This window comes from Hippocampus comes, unplaced genomic scaffold (assembly GCF_001891065.2).
Source record: "Hippocampus comes isolate QL1 unplaced genomic scaffold, H_comes_QL1_v1.1 scaffold14, whole genome shotgun sequence".
Lineage (NCBI taxonomy): Eukaryota > Metazoa > Chordata > Actinopteri > Syngnathiformes > Syngnathidae > Hippocampus > Hippocampus comes.
The window spans coordinates 1,055,151-1,067,245 of record NW_017805839.1 but is presented as its reverse complement, the minus strand read 5'-3'; the positions used below and the strand labels follow the sequence as shown (position 1 = coordinate 1,067,245).

General features: G+C 41.9%; 1 protein-coding gene across 6 annotated transcripts in view; it reads right to left on the bottom strand.

Moving 5' to 3' along the window:
• Positions 1-8,808, bottom strand: part of LOC109526649 (band 4.1-like protein 1) — a 39,956-nt gene extending 31,148 nt beyond the window's left edge. For 3 of the 6 annotated variants that reach the window (XM_019888062.1, XM_019888065.1, XM_019888063.1), the window contains exon 1: positions 8,544-8,807. The gene's annotated coding sequence lies outside the window, so the exon portion shown is untranslated. Of the gene's footprint in view, positions 1-8,543 lie in introns of all 6 variants that reach the window. The other 3 variants (XM_019888064.1, XM_019888066.1, XM_019888067.1) reach the window with 2 other exon arrangements.
• Positions 8,809-12,095: the final 3,287 nt, after the last annotated feature.

The following is a 12,095-nucleotide window of genomic DNA, read 5'->3' as shown; positions in this document are numbered from 1 at the left end:
CCACTGGGCCGTCTCTACAAATACATAAGAACTGCAAACCGGCGTTACCTATGAAAGATGAATGTGAATATAGAGTAAACTGGAGGTTTCCGCCCATTGTCACCATAACAGCTTCTATGTTCTGGAGATAATTACTACAAGATGGTGCAATGTCAGTCATTATGAGAGGGAGCCAATGTCACGTTCTGCTGTCAGTAACAAAAGAATTCCTGTCGTGTCACTCGGGATTCTGTCAGGCCTTCCAACTAACCTTGGCTTTGCTTTCCACCTCAGTCATATGTCCTCGGGGATCATTATACTAAACGCCATGAAATGGTGTGAGTCCAAGACTCTGAAACCAAACACACTCAAGTAGAAACATCTGTCAAACACTTATCCAACAAGGAAAGAAAAAAAAAAAATCTATGTGATCCCTATACCATTCCTACACCAAAATGCAGCACACTTACGATAAAGATGTTGGGGAGTCTCATAACCCTTATTGCAGTCATAACGTCTGTTTCCAAAGCAATTCTCAACAAGTATATTTCTCAGATGCTATTTCATGTCCAAAAGATATGACCCTAAAAGATTACCTTTCAGCTGTTTGTATGGGACACACAACTTGAGAATTTCGCTCACCGCCTCAGTGCAGGCTGCTATGCGACAGCAGCAATTTGTTTCTAAATGAGGTCAAAACAAAAGAAAAAAAAAACAAGGAGAGATCATAAAAACAGTTCATTTTGGACTGTCTGAATAAGTGAGGGAAACAATGGAGGGTGTTCTTAAGATTGATTACCAAACAGTGTCCCTGCAAACCTGTCAAGAAAACTGAAAAATAAGCATGCCGCTTCCTGGTTTCTGATTCTGCCGATCGTTCTATTTTACATCTCTCAGATTACAGCACAGCGGTCGTTCTAATCGAGATAAGAGGTAGAACCGAACCGATAGATTTCGGCAGATCCTGTCCAAGCTGTAAAAACCACGCCATGTAAAAATCATCATCAAGCCTGTTATTAAATTATTTTTATTATTAAATATTCATAAAACCAAAAAGTCCAAATAAATTTATATACAGTATATATATATATATATATATATATATATATATATGTATATATATATAATTTTTTTTTAATATATATATTTTTTAATATCATTTTTGTATTTGGTAATGGAGTAACCCAAAATTAATTTAAAGTACTCAAGTTAAATTCCTTTCATAATGTGGTTCTTGGATTACATTACTGACTGCATTTTTTTTTAAACAAGTAATTAGTAACTCTATCGAAATTCATTTTTAAGGTCACCCTAACAACCCTGCATATTACATGTAAACAACATAATGATGTAAACATTCGTGAAATCAGAGGCTTGCATTATCTCAAGATTTTTAAAAGTGAAGATGATTTGCGATTTGGGTATTTTCGTGAGGAACATGAAGTCGATGCACATGATTTGCTTTCGCGGGCCATATAAAATGAGGTTGCCCCTGGGCCTTGAGTTTAACACCTGTGCAAGAGAGACACTGTCAGGTTTTATGGTACAGATGCAACACATCTGATCTCATTTAAACATTATGACAACCAATGATGAAACAATAATAATGACAAGCATATGCTACTCACTGCAGGACGAGGATAAATATTTCCACGCAGCTTTGTGACTTGCACTCCACAGAGTCGGGTGAAGGAGAGATGCCTTTGTCATCACTCCTTCTGAGGTCATTCCCACCTTGAAAAGCACCTGCTTGGAGCTCTAGAATATCCCGATTGTAAAATCCGATGTGAACACAATTTTAAAGAATGACGTTATTTTTCCACTTCGTGCCGTCCCGGTAACTTGGAATACATGGAAGCTGGAAGTTTGTACACCACAGTGTTCTCCACCGTAAATACAGCATGAGCTGCTGTGGGTCATGTCCAATTGGGGCACTCACAATAGCTGAGTGAAGAAATGTGTGATTTTAAAATTTCCTGTCATGAATGAACCTAAATTAATGTGATGAATGGTATGAGGCACTGAAAGCAACGTTCGCAGAGAACAACACGGCAGCCTTACAAACATTCCCGAGGTTAATCCCACACTAAATAGGCTCTGACTTGCAACAATCTGTTCTCATCATTAGATGTAATCAGTGTGCAGAGAAACCAATGGCCGCTCTCTTGCGACAACATCAATTGAGAGTGTTTTTATTGATTGCTGTGCCGTGATTCACTGCCGGATTTTCTTTTAGTCTTTTTGAAGTGAGGTCATTTTAAGGTGTCACTTTACTGTGTCTGATACGTGCTGCAGTTTAACTTGAAATCGAGCTGTGTTCAGGCAAGAAACAAATGTTAACGCACCGAAAAGGTTTAACGTGCTCCCCTTACTGCAATTGTAACCATGGAGAAAGGAGCGCATGATGACTGATGAAAAGAAAGTCAATAAATGCAGGCTGCTGTGATAGACACTCATTCTTTGTGTATTAGGCGAGCTACTCAAATGACCTGAAAGGGGGATTTATCAAAAGTGAGCGGGGAAAACTTCACTGCTTTCTCTATAATTGATCCACTCAATTTTTATTTTGAGTGTTTTTTTTTCCGTTCGGGATAAAAGAAAATATTCACCTCAGCACGAGTTTGCACTACAACCAGTCAATCAAGAACCTGAAGTCCATTCAAGCGTCTTTTTTTCTGTAGCGCTTGTCCTTTTTAGAGTTGATCTGGAGCCTATCCCCAGCTGACTATAGTTGAGAGGTGAAGCACAACCCGGAATGGTCGCCAGCCAATCACCACAGCACAAACAATACATTCACACCATTTATATGTTTTTCGCTTGTGAAAAAGATAACGTTGCACCGCTTGGTAGCTGCAATTTACTTTAAGTGCAACAACATTTGGTTCCATTCTCTTACGTGTAGAATTGGTTAGCATTTACCGTCGCAGGAAAACAACTCAGGGCAGATTAGCTCAAGTGTTCATGTGACGAGGGGTGCCAAATTATCGCGTTAATTGCGAATAATTAATAATTAAGTCATATATAGCGCGTTATGTTTTTTAATCGCGTTAATCGAAATTTTAACCACTAACTTTATTGTTTCTGTAGGTCGGTTTTGTTTTTTTTTTGTTTTTTTTGTAATATCCCTTTTTATGTGTTGGCTTCCTGTGTTCGAGTTGTCGAGGGTGGGAAATAATGGTCAGTTACAGGTGATATTTACCTTGGTGGTTGGAACTAAAGGTTGCAGGTCGGACTTGGGGCTAGTCTCAAATACAGCAGAAAATGAATGGCTCGGACTGTATCTGTTCAAGTCTGTTTAAAAACTATAAGACTTTATAATGCCACTTTTTTTTTGTCTTTTGATCTGCCTCAATAATGTAATGAAATTAAAATGAAAATAGTTTTTTTCTCAGTAATTTTTAGATGAGATTAAATTATAGATTAATTCGATCAATTAATTACAGATCATAATTAATTAATCTCACAATTTTTTTTAATCGCTTGACAGCACTAAATGTGACCTCATAGGACCGTGACAAAAAAAGTACACCTCGGCCTGATCTTGCAACCCTGCCCTAAGTGCAAATAATTTCAGAATAATTTCACTTGCCCATCGTGAGGCGCTGATACTTCCACTTCCCATTTGGAACATGGAAGTAAGAAGTATTTGTCAAGCAATCGACGGACAGCACCGCGTCGAGCCACACCTTTCACTAGCGTTTATGCCAAAAAATGACCACCTTTCAGACCTCTGTACTCGGTGTGTTGACTTTTAAAAATGTCTCCACAAACATACATTTCATCTTTCAGCCTTCAAACTGGACAGTTTCAGAGACCACTCTTGGACGTTCTGTATGACATAAACGGCTTCATTATCACTGACCGCTCCACACAATCTGTCTCTATTAACCGATCACCACGCAGGCCGTGTCTTCATTCTCTTCCTCCAATCTTTTCGTTTTGCAATCAGCGCTTGCTTCACAATGGCAAACGCAGCCAACCCATCAAATGGACTGAGAGGGGCTCTGGGAAACCAGGACAAGACCGTAGCTGGGGGGTTGGGTGAAAGGGAGTGGCAAGATGTCCTTGTCCACAGGAGGAACACGCACACGTGCGCACACACAGACACTCATGCGCGCACACACACACGCGCACACCCACGTGCTTCAGATTTTTGGCATTGTTGGAGACAGATTGCATAGCGCGACTTCAGTCTGCTGTAATTCACATCCCAAAGCAACGGGAGATAAATGATTCATCCGCTGAAGCGGTGAAGCTGCAACGTCATCCTCCCCGGGAGAACGCAACCAGGAGGAAGCTGTGCTCTGTCGATCAGGTAGTCGAAAAAATAGTAGCGATGGAAGTCTCCACTCATGGAGGGTTAACACGTGGGGTCAGTTCATCGTCCTCTTTTGGGGATGATCGGGACGGACTGTGTTTTGACTACACTTCCCTTTTTTGCGTGTTTTTCTTCCTGCTTCTCACACACTGGGTTCCATTACTGTCATATTTCTTCCTGTTCTTCCAGCCAATTGTCTCAGAACCAGAGGTTCAGAATTCTCAAGAACAAGATGGACATCCATCCATGGACAAAATAATTCATCACAGTGAGAGTCCCGCCCGAAATAAGACCACATCATCGCAGTCCAACTGAGAAAGTGTATTTCCTCAATCAGTGGTGGAGAAGATGTCACGCCCTACGTCTTTTTTTTTTTTTTCTAGCTTGGCAAAATGGGAAAATGTTCACTTTTATGATAATGAACAGAACAGAGTCGTCAGGCGAGCCTTTTTAATATGCAGTTGCTGTGGAAACTCCAGGCTTAACATCTTCTGCCAAGCATATCAAAATAAGATAAAGAAGAGACAAAAAAAAAAAAAAAAACAGAAGAGAAAGGCCTCCGGGCACTATTTTGCCTGTTGACACCCTTGAGAGGTGAAGCGTCGCCTGGTGCTATATTGAAGGCAATCACAGCTCCTGTCGAAGGGAGAAACTGAAGTGGTGGAGACTGAGGCAGTGGGGGGGGCGACAGTTTTGCACGTGACATCAGCCACCACGCTTCAAATAACGTCATTTCGATGGTGCATCCAATTTGAATGACATTAGCCGATCCAAGAATACTTCTACACGGGTGGATATATTACTAAGCCTTTCATGCAACCTGTAGCCCACAGGTGTCAAAGTCAAGGCCTGGGGGCCATATCTGGCCCGCTATGTCATTTTATGTGGCCCATGGAAGCAGCTCATGTGTGTCTGTACTGAAATGTCAAATTATTATTATGTGTCTTAAATAACACTGACATTTTGCAATAATTTTGTTACCCTGTTGACACTCACTTAATAACTGAGCAACAAACAGTTGAGTGATTTCAAAATTACTCATCCATCAATTGTTCTGTATAAGTTATAAAACGATGAGATGATTGCGTAAACATTCATTCGGCTTCACTGTCTCAACGGCCCTCCAAGGAACTCCAGTGTGGCCCGCGGCAAAAATGAGTTTGACACCCGTGCTGTCACCTGATAACCTGATAAGATGAAAATCAAGGTGCGCCCGTTCTTTTTGGTTTCTTTGTTTACGCCTGAGCGCATGTGCACCGTCTACAAAAATGGAGCCCTATGATTCAATGCTGACTTAAAGATCATAACTTGAGAGGTGTCTCAGAAGAGAGATGCACCAGAACACTCGATGTCATGTGTAGTATGGCCGTGTATCCCCCGTACGGGCAAAAAGTGAGTTTATTACATGCCTCCATCGTTAATCTACCTTTTAAAAGGTGCCGGCACTTCTATCCCACGCGTTCATCTTGTGGTTGGCTGCGGCCACACCACTTGGCGCCGCACCAAATACGCTGGTATGAATCTATCAGAGGACGAATCTTCAATACGACTCAAGGGGGAAATTGCTCACGAGTGTGCATGATGAATGATGCATGCAGCTGCATGTGACCTAAGCATTACTCTTGGCTTGGTTTTCAGTGAACACAATAACCCAAGGTTATATTGACAAGAGTGACTGCACGTCTACATCTCCAGCTGCTGGATAACCTTGTTTCAACTGGGGAGTCTGAGACATTTTTCCTGTCATAATTTGATCCAGAACACAATTTTATTATTGCAAAAGAAAGCCTCGCAGGCAACCAACTTGACAACCGCCTTTAAGACAGTCAGGCGATTGAGCACTCTTTCGATTTCCCAAAAAAAAAAATAAACAATTGAATGTCTGAAGAATATCTTCTGAGAGACTTGTTACTAAGCCGCGTACCAGATAGCCTGAGATGGGGAGGAAATGATTAGCGAATGAAACTCGGTGATGCATGAGTGAACAGATGGATAGACTGTGGATTTAATTTGCCCCCTTCCGGACTTGGCCTCTACGAAACCAGTTTGATACATACTGCTTGCTGCCTTTGGCATGACCGCGGCCCACAAAATCAAGCGCAGCGCGCACACAATGAGCAAAAACAGACACATGCTCTTCACGTTTCTAGTCTTAAAAATCCAGAGAGGTCGATACAAAACTTGTTGGTTAGCACAATCCTCTAAAATTGTCCTACAGGAAACAGACACTTCTGATGGCTAAACTTAGACTCACACGTTTGCATTTTATTTTTAGTAAGCTCTCTTCCTCCAAAGACATTTGCCGTTTTCTTTGTTTTCATTGCAGCGTGACTGCAAAGAACTGCCATTTACAGCCGGTGTGCCGCTCGCTAGCTATGTAAAAAAAAAAAAAAAGTGTCAAGCTCAAGATAAAGTTGTGTGTGATACACATTATGTATTCTGAAAATGAGAGTATTCAAGTATGAGTCAAAAAGGTCATGAAAAGGCTAAGAGGTGTCATGTTTTGTCTTGATTGCGCTCCAGCTCCAGCTGGAGTGAAGGGCGTTTCCTTCCAGCAGGTGCACCTGCGCCTCGTTTCCTCATCAAGGCTGGCTTGGTATTTAAGGGCTCTGATTTCTGTCGGGGTTATTGACCCTGTTTGTTTTTGTGCTTTAATTGCGAGTTTCTCCCCCCAAAACTTCTCGATACTGTTCATAGTCGCTCTCGTTTTTATTTATAGATACTTGTTTGTAATTATTTTTCTTATTCAAGTATTGCTCTTTGTTTTTGTGTTATTGGACTTTTGCATATTCCGTTTGTGTATTCTCGGTGTGCTATTGAACCCTGACTTTGCAAGCGCTTTTGGTTTCGTCAATTGTTTTTCCTGGCATCTTGAGACCAGAGATTTCAGTGTATACTTTGTCGGTGCGATTTTCTTGAATAAAGTTTTTTTAATCGTGCTTTGTCTGAATAACGTTTTAGGATTCCAAAAAGGCCTTTTTTTGAATCCTAAAACGTTATTTAATTTGGTCAGAACGATAATTTTTGTTGTGCTGTTCAAGCGTATTGTGTGAGTGAGTATAATTTGTGTATCGTGCCCTTTATGTTCCTCTCAATACATTTTGAAAAGTAGCAAAAAATTGAAGTTCCCTAGAAAAGACATATATCCCATGATGCACGGCATTGGTACAAAAAAAAGCAGCACATCATGACACTGAAGCAGTGCTTGTCCAGATACATTTTCCGAATTGAGTAATCTTTTACTGATAGCCTAGATGGCCCATAGGCTAACTTTAATCCAGTACAGCAAAGATGTAATTAATGGCATGCCCAACTAGTCTTTGAAAACCGTTTTATTTATTTATTTGATTGATGAGTGATTGATATTGTCCAGTGTCCAGTCTGTAAAACACCGGTATATGGTGCTTAGGGAATGGTGAGTCATTGTGAACACACCCCAAGTCTATTTGGGAGTAAAACTGAATATCATTATTGCAGGACAGAGCGCCCCCCCCCACCACCACCATACTTTTCTTTGATAAACTAGCATCATGAGATGTTTCCACATTTGAAACCTTGACTCCACACGTCCGTTGCAAAACACTCCGATCTAGACTAAAACTCAGCGCCAATGCACTGGTTTTAATGGAAGCGAGCAGATTGCATCTCAGCCAGTGTTCCCCCTTTTTTTTTTTTTTTATCTGCAATAAACGTGTTGCTTCACTAGCCCGCCACTTCTCCGGCTTCCACTTGCACACAATGCACACAGCGTGCGCAGACCTCCCGATGTCTACGATGCGCCCACGCCTGCCCCCTCTGCCACACCCACGACAACCATCATCACACACCATCATCAATGAGCTCATGACACGATCACGGTCGGCTTCAAAGGCTGAAGCGTCAACGATTGCGAAATAAATGATTCATCTCGGAATGATGACTGGGGGGGGGGGGGGGGAGGAAAGCGGAGATGCTACAATGAAGAAAGGTGCACCTGCTGCCATGAGGCTTCTGCACACTTGGGCCTAATGTGCATGAAATAAGAAAGATGCTCTTGGTTACATCTCCGCCACGACACCGTGATGCACGACAGAGTGAGCGCATGAAACGTGTCAACGCCCTGTGTCCTTTTGCAAGGGAGACAAAGCGGTGCTTTTGTACGGCCGGGATGCAGCTGGCCCTAAAATGTCATTCACATACGGCCAAACGCGGCGTGCACCTGTTCAGCTAGCGCACAAAACAAATGCAGTCAGCTCGTAAGTCGTACCTGTAGTGATGCGAGGTTCGGGTGCCAGGCGTCAGAACCGGATGCGGAGCATGGAGGTAGCGGGGAGCGTGCAGACCGCCGCCCGCTACAACGCTTTCTCCTGCCCGGGGAGATGAAGCCCTGCAGGCGGGGACGGCAAGCAATCAGAAGCCGGCGAGAAAGGTTTCGCCGAACCGAGGAGGGGGGAGGAGGAGCGGGCAACTCCGAACGATGTGCGGGAGCGCCACTCAGAATTTGCCACGCAGCCTCACGTCGTCTTTGCGCCTTTACTTTTTTTTTTTTTTTTTAAACCGTACTATTTTTACATTTCGCGCCCAAAAGCTGGAAATTGAATCGGCAAAGCAACAAACAAAAATATATTCACACTCTATATATGTTTTTGACTTTACGAAGTTAAATGTAATTAAAAAAGATCATTATGAAGAGGCAAATTGTAATGCATTCAATAACGTAGCAACGAAAACTTTTCAAATAAATGATATATTGCTTCAATGAAGAAAACATTTATTTGAATGGGAACTGAGCAGACTGTATGTGGTTGCTGTGACTGTCTCACTGCTGATCAGTGATCAGGACAAATGAAACCAAAACTCCGATCAGTTAACAAACGAAACCGGTTTCACTCATCCTAAAGATTCAGGCATTGTGTTTGCAGATTTAAGCTACAGGTGGTGTTGAACAGAAGTGAATGTCTTTGCTGAGTGGCAGTGTTAAATACGTGATCCGAAAATGTCATCTCAGTTTGTTGCAATTCAAATGTTTACTCTAGGATTGGTTAACACCTGACTCCAGCGATAGACTTTACCATTATGGAAAATATGCGGATAAATGTTTGGCAATGTGCCTGCCGCATGCGGCAATAGCAACATATAAACAAACGTGCGGGCTAAAAGTGCTACAGTTCGGCGGCTTGTGATGAAGTGCTGCCGTCATGAGTGAAAATCACAGGTTAAAAAAAAACAGCCAGCCGTCACTTTGCGTAAGTGCAATTGTGTTTGGTTGTGGTGAATATGCTCCTGATTTGACTGCAGCTGGCTGGGAGTCTCAAGAGTCTTCAAAAGTCTCCAATGACACCAGAGAAAGTAACTCGATTTCTGGGCAGGACTGTCCATACTTTGATTTTTGGGCCATGGTTTGGCCCATTTTTGGAACATGTTTTGGGCAAACAGAGAACAACTCTTTTTCTCTCAAATTATCTCTTGATAAGCAAAATCATCAAAAACTAGATTTTGTAGTCTACTGAATCATATATCTGTTTTCAAAGTAACCATTCTCGAAGCCCAACCTCTGTGAATGGAAAACTGCCCCTTATTCCTTGACTCCTTGCAGGTGGCAATTAGGTAGTATGATATATCTATAACAAAAAAAAAACAAAAAAAAAAACATAAAAATTTGTGTTCTAAAATGCTACTTGTCTAACAATTGGTTAAAGGAAGGATCGACTGCAGGCCAACCAACCCATGTTTTATCCAACTGTTACACTTGTAAAATTTGACGTTGGGAATTAAAATGCCTCTCATATGTATATGGCACACAGGGCAAAAACTAACTGGAGCTTTTTATTTGCCCCCCTCCTCTCCCCATTCAGCTAATACTAGCTCATCAATCGTTGCTGTTGCAATTTGCCTGTATTTGCATCGGCATCACAGATGCATATTTGTACTGAATAATTTGGCTGATGGGAACAGGGGGATTTATGTAACGTAGGTTCACTAATATGTATGCGTTAGATGATAAACGAGGTTGATGCTTTGCTGATTTGTTGTACTAGAGTAAATAAACAACTCAATCGGAATATGAGTTTTTGTTCTCCATCCGGAGCGTACTCCTCCGTACTAAGCCAGCGTGAACACGGAACCCTCTGGAGATATCATCATCTGTAGTTTTGTTTTGTTTTTTGTATTCCTTTCCATTTTAGTCAATAATCATATCATTGAAACAACTGCAACCAAACACTGGAGCAACATGTTAGGATTAGGTAATCTCCTTCGTGGGGCTACCTACTTGCAGGTTTGTTGAAATACACGAATGGGACAACAAAATTAAGCAAATTTATCAGTCAAAAAGAAAAAAAGAGATGGATGCTGAAAATAAAGAAGCTCATAGTGATGAATGGGAACGTGTATCTGTTAGATAAGAAAAGCAGTGATGTCAGTTTGTGCTAGTACCATGAAGCATCAGGAACACTTATTGCACACTATCAGCTATGTATATGGTGTATATCTATCTATCTATCTATCTATCTATCTATCTATCTATCTATCTATCTATCTATCTATCTATCTATCTATCTATCTACGTGTATATCTATCTATCTATCTATCTATCTATCTATCTATCTATCTATCTATCTATCTATCTATCTATCTATCTATCTATCTATCTATCTATCTATCTATCTATCTATCCATCCGTCTTAGAGTGCAGAGGTGCAGGGTTTGATTCCAGCTCCGGCCTTCCTGTGTGGAGTTTTCATGTTCTCCCCGTGCCTGCGTGGGTTTTCTCCGGGTACTCCGGTTTCCTCCCACATTCCAAAAACATCCATGGCAGGTTCATGGAACATTGTAAACTGTCCCTAGGTGTGAGTTTGAATGGTTGTTCATCTTCTTTGTGCCCCGGGATTGGCTGGCAACCACTTCAGGGTGTACCCTGCCTGCAGCCCAAAGACAGCTGGGATAGGCTCCAGCACGCCTGTGAGCCGAGTGAGGATAAGCAGATTCGAAAAAAAAACATCGTGCCGACCTTTTGTGAAACATCTAAAGCACTGGTGTCAAAGTCAAGGCATGGGGGCCAGATTGGCCCGCCACATCATTTTATGTGGCCCGCGAAAACAAATCAAGCATGTCAAGTTCCATGATGCCTGCTAAAGTCTGAACCAAAATATAACATTGTCATATGTAATCAACAATAACAGTCCTTATTCTTGACTTCTGATTTTATTCATTCATTCATTCATTCTCCGAACCGCTTGCTCCTCACGAGGGTCGCGAGGGGTGCTGGAGCCTATCCCAGCTGTCTTCGGGCAGTAGGCGGGGGACACCCTGAACCGGGTAACTTCTGATTTTAAAACTGGTTATCCATCAATTTGTTGTGTGCTGTGTATGTAATATATGGAGGTAATTAAACATTTATATCGTTTCCCAAAATTCATAACGGCCCTCCAAGGGAAACCGACAAAAATGAGTTTGACACCTTTGGATTATAAAGGCTTCAACAATGGAATGCCATGTGGCAAAGTTTGAGCGCAGTGGATGTGGCTGAGCGTTGCAAAACTCCCATCATATTGTTCAGCTTTTCGGAATTTAACTCACTGCTCCTGGATGTGTTTGTATTCATGACTCCTGTGTGGACTGACTAAACTCGTGAAGCGTGCGTGTGGTCCAGCTTCATGATTCATTTTCAAATCGTTGTATTGTTGCCAGAACAGACAGGAGTGGGGCCACTTGCAGGAATGTGTCCACATGGGGGCAGTCACACGCCATCACGTTTCCTTAGAGTAAATTAGTCGAATAACACATGTTGTACATTCATTTGTCTCCTGTCGTCAAAGCC